The sequence below is a fragment of the Labrus mixtus genome, chromosome 11, assembly GCF_963584025.1.
Source record: "Labrus mixtus chromosome 11, fLabMix1.1, whole genome shotgun sequence".
Classification (NCBI taxonomy): Eukaryota; Metazoa; Chordata; class Actinopteri; order Labriformes; family Labridae; genus Labrus; species Labrus mixtus.
Window position 1 is genome coordinate 1086031 of NC_083622.1, and position 5000 is coordinate 1091030.

General features: G+C 42.6%; 1 protein-coding gene across 1 annotated transcript in view; it reads right to left on the reverse strand.

Moving 5' to 3' along the window:
• Positions 1-4720: 4720 nt before the first annotated feature.
• Positions 4721-5000, reverse strand: part of LOC132983256 (N-acetylglucosamine-1-phosphodiester alpha-N-acetylglucosaminidase-like) — a 24746-nt gene continuing 24466 nt past the window's right edge. The window contains exon 12 of the mRNA XM_061049505.1: positions 4721-5000. This exon is cut by the window's right edge and continues 1175 nt beyond it. The gene's annotated coding sequence lies outside the window, so the exon portion shown is untranslated.

The window sequence follows — 5000 nt, forward strand, 5'->3', positions numbered from 1 at the left end:
TCATTAACATCCTGGTTATTTCTGCAGGAAAACTCCCTGAACTGAGCTGGAGAAATATGTTTTTGACAAAGTGACACGTTCCCTCTGGGTTGCATCAGCTGAGGCGGGGGCAGAGCTCAGTGTGTGATTGGCTGTCAGTCCTGTCCGTCACCTCTCTCTCTCTCCTCTCAGCTCATAAAGAGAGTTAATAATAGCGGTGAAGTCATTAAACGGAGCTCTGCTTCCCTTTTTACAGCTGAATGTGTGGAGGAAAGTGGAGAAGAGGATGAGTCACCCCGTATTCAAATAAAGAAGAAATAATGACACATCCACGAGCTCGAGAAGCAAAGGAGAATAAATATATGAAGGTGCATTTTTACTGTTTGCTCACGGATTGGTCGCTGCGTGTTTATGTCGTTACTTTTCAAGTTTAAAAACAGAGACTTGTGAGAGTTGCTGCGACTACTTTCTTCTGTTTTTGTAACTTTCTAATAATCTTTATAAAACAGAAATGAAACCGTGAATGTAGAAATATAAGTTTTTCAGGCAAGACAAAGGACACACATGCAGATTTGTCTTAGTAGACGGTAGCCCTGTTTGGACCGCCGTCATATTTACACCCCTGCTGAGGCGTAATGTGGGACCCCCCACAGTGACCCCCCCTCTGTACCGTCTTCAGAGGCGTTACAGAGGAGAGACGGGATCAGCATGTCTGTGCCGTTCTTCCCCGCCGCCAAAATGCAATGTGACCTCACAGACTGTGACATCACTATCACGCCGCCGCAGAATCAGTATGACCGTAGAAAAGACGAGATGACGGCTGAGCTTAGATACAACACTTTTGCACACACAAAAAAAACAGTCTGAAAGAGTCTTTTGTGTCAGCAGAGTTTTTTTTGTCACAGTCTGAGACTATTTCCCATCATGCACCTGGTGGAGATTTTGAAGTACAAACTATTGAGTTGAAATCTGAAAAGGAGGAGAAAGTGTTGGAGTTGTTGAGAGAGCAGGAATGTCTCTCTGACATATCCAACTCTTTCCTTTGTACCACGAGGAGACGATCAAACTCGACTATTTATTTTTTGATTTTGTTCTTATTTTTATTTTATTAGTCGGATTTTGTTGTCGTCTTGTTTTAATTGTCTCTCTGCTTTTATTTTCTGCTGTAAAGCACTTTGTTACTTGTACAGAAAAGTGCTATACAAATAAAGTATTATTATTATTATTATTATTATTTAGAGGTAAACGTTGCTAGGTTTATGTGGGTGACCCTGCAGAAGGATCATTACTGATTAATTTCTCTCCACCTTTTCCTCCTTCTTCACTCGACACAGGAAGTCTGATGTAGCATGGCAGGTTCTCTTCCAGCTTGTTGATACTTTATTTAAAAAATGTCTAAAAGTAGAAGAACAGGCTCGTCCCTCCTCAGTCTGCAGATTGTCTGTGACTCACTGACTGCAGCTCAAACTGCGTCTGATGTAATGTTTGTCAATGTTGGAGCAGTTTGACCGGCCTGCAGCGCTGAACATGAACATGAACATGAACCTGAACATGAATCTGAACATGAACCTGACCGGGTTTGACGTTTTGTGTCAGATGAAGGAGAAGAAGAAGAAGAAGCGGAGACACAGCTGACCTTATTCTTCTGGAACGCTGCTCCAGATTCCTGCTGCTCACATTTCTGACCTGCAGGTCGAACCCGCCCGCTGAACGCCTCGCTGTGTGTTTACACGCTCGCCTGACAGTCAGCGCTGAGGGGAAACACTAGATTGTGACTTAACACACACACACACACACACACACACACACACACACACACACACACACACACACACACACACACACACACACACACACACACACACACACACACACACACACACACACACACACACACACACACACACACCGCCTGGAGGTTTTTGGAGCTGTGTCAGCTTCTGTCAAAACATCCTCCTTCATCCCTCGCTCACTTCTCTTTAGCATTTTAACCCCTGAGCTGCTGGATTAGAGGAGCTGTGCAGCTTAAAGGACAAATGCAGCTTTTTTTTTTTGCTCATGCTAGGAGAAAGAGGAGAAAGCTGATACCTAAGCTGTCTAAACCTGCAGGCCGCAGATAGTTAGTGTTTCACAAAAACAAAAGAGAGGCAGCCTGGTTGGTCCAACAGAGACAAAGATTCACCTTTTAGCAGCTCCAGAGCTCAATAATAATAATAACCTAATCTTTTATCTCGGGTGTGGATGCACACACTGCGTATCTCTCCTGCACACCTGCCACTCATCTGCGCTCAAGCTACCCACACACTCCACAAGATGGAAGTCGACTCAGTGGCTGTTTTCGAAACCACATACGATACTACGATAGTACGTATTGATTTGGCCAAAATGCAGTATGTGAACAACAGCGAGATCCGCAGTATGCCAAAAATACCAGGATGTCATACCGATTCGGGAAAAATGTACAGTATGCATCGGACCAGTCTACCTCGCGTACTGTTTCCCACAATGCAAAGTGCCAGATCAGAGTTCAAAATGCCGGAGCGCAGCTGTTTGAACTCGTCGGTGGCGGTGACTAAATATCTTTCCACATTATGAACATGAACTAATAACAAATATGACATGTTCATATATGTATTTTCCTGCTTTGTAGACTGTACAGTTCATGTGTCACAGCTGGACCAGCAGCTGCAGTTACAGGGTCCTCGGCCTGCTCTTCATATTATTCACAGCTGAGTAAAAGTTCAACCTGAATGTCTGAAAAGTAAACTACAACTTTAATAGCATGCCGATCATATTTCAACCCAGGGCGTTGTGTGTGACAGAATATATGAGAGATTGTTTTATTTTAATTATGTTAATTACCTCCAGATGGGCCGTTGTTTACGTCCGCATTCCAGGACCGGAAACCAGTTTAACCGTGCCAAGCATACTGAAAAATAACCAACGACTGGCAGTCATACTACATACGACTATCTAATAGACAGATAGATAGTAGTATGTAGTACGCAGTTTCGAAAACAGCCAGTCTTTCACTCGTCTTCAGATTGTCCGTTTACCCACCGCGGTATTCAAGTCAGGCTTTTGATTTAAGCAGATTTGAAAACTTCAGGTTCACTGTATTTATATGAGATTCAGAGGTGCTTGTAGGTGGATTTTATAACCTCTAAAGATTCAAGGTAGTAGGGCGCTGGTGGTGCAGTGGTTAGCGTGCGTGCCCCTATAGTCCTCCAAGCGGATGGCCCGGGTTTGAATCCCACCTGTGGCTCCTTTCCCGCATGTCATTCCCCACTCTCTCTCTCTCTCTCTCTCCCTGATTTCTGACTCTATCCACTCTCCTGTTTCTACATTAAAGGCACAAAAAGCCCCCCCAAAAAAATAAATAAAAAAGATTCAAGGTAGACGCTTCTGTTCTGTTTGAAGTGTTTGTGCTAAGCTAACTGGCTGCTAGGCCTCATATTAACAAAACAGTAAACATTTTGATCCAACCCTCTGCAAAAGAGAATTACAATGTGCATCTCAAAGTGTTAAAATAAAAGTGTTAATACGACCTCATCTTGTCATTAAGTGTCTTAACTTCAGTCTCTTCGTCCTCTGTGAAAGTTCAAGTAGTCGGCCTCTCTGCAGAGTTCAACGCCACAGAAGTCAAAGTCAAAGACAAACAGTCAGAGACGGGAAACTGACGAGTGAAACGAGAGCAACGTTCACCCTGAGGTTCACCCTAAAGGTGCTCTGACCTGAGCTGGAGGTCAGAGCCGACCTGATGACTCCACAAACAACCCAAACAAGAATAAGGTCAGACACGGAGAGAGTCTGTGAGGACAAGAAGAAGATTATTATTCCATTCCAAATCCAGAACTTCTTTCAAAAACACGTCTGAAACTTTGAGCCCACATCGATAAAACTAGAACGATCAGATACTGTTTTAAAGCGTCAGGTTTACTCAGAATTGACTTGAAGTTATTTTGAAAGTGAATAAGCAACTACCAACACTTTGTATTTAGCTGCAGATTCTAATCTTTAACTTCATAAATATAAAAGTAATGGTATTTTTTCCAGAGCTTTGAAAGACATGGCAGGTTTTTGTGCCTTAATTTGAGAAACAGGACATTGGACAGAGAGAGAGTGGGGAAAGACATGCGGGGGAGGAGCCACAGGTCCGACTAGAACCCGGGCCAGAGGTGCCCAGATTCTTTTTAAGAAGACAGAATAAAACTCACACTGCAAAATGTTTTTTCTTATCAAGTGTATTCGTCTTATTTCTAGTCAAAATATCTTATTAAACTTATTTTAATCCACAAAGGGAAAATCTCCAAACGGCCATTTTCTGAAAAGTGGAGCAGGCAGAAGATGGAGAGGATGGACTTTTCTCATCATTGGGGGGTTTGTAGACGGACTAGAGACACATGTTAGAGAAACATGGAGAAGTGGATTTTACATATGAAGTGACCTTTAATAATGCTGCTTGTTTCCTTATCTCGTCCAGTTTCCTTCTTCTAACAGATTCAGATCACATCTCGTCCTCCTGGTGCTGCTGACAGGAAACACCTTAAAAAATTTCTTCCCCTTAACAAATGAGAGAGAGAGCTTTCTTTTAGTGGTCACATCTGGTGTTTAATGTTTTATATTTATATAAATATGTGAATCAAGGACAAAAAAACAAATCAGAGTTTTCCAAAAATGATCGTATAGAGAATCTGTTTGCTTCTTTCTACAGAGAATTATAAACAGTCAAAACAAACTGTGACATCTCGACAGCAGAGAAAATTCTGCTTCTTTATTTTATTCTTTAAATCTGATTTGATTGAAAATGAACCTCACAGTTCTTCTTACATTCAGACACGGTGCTCAGTGCGTTCATACAAAACATCTCAACTCATGAGAACCTCCGAGCCCCGTTTCCACCAAGCGGTCCGGTTTGGTTCAGTAAACCCTGAACCTGCTTGCCGTTTCCACAGCTGACCGTGATCAGAGTGTAAGCCAGATGGAGATAGCCGTGTCAGATATGTAACAGTGTGACCTCA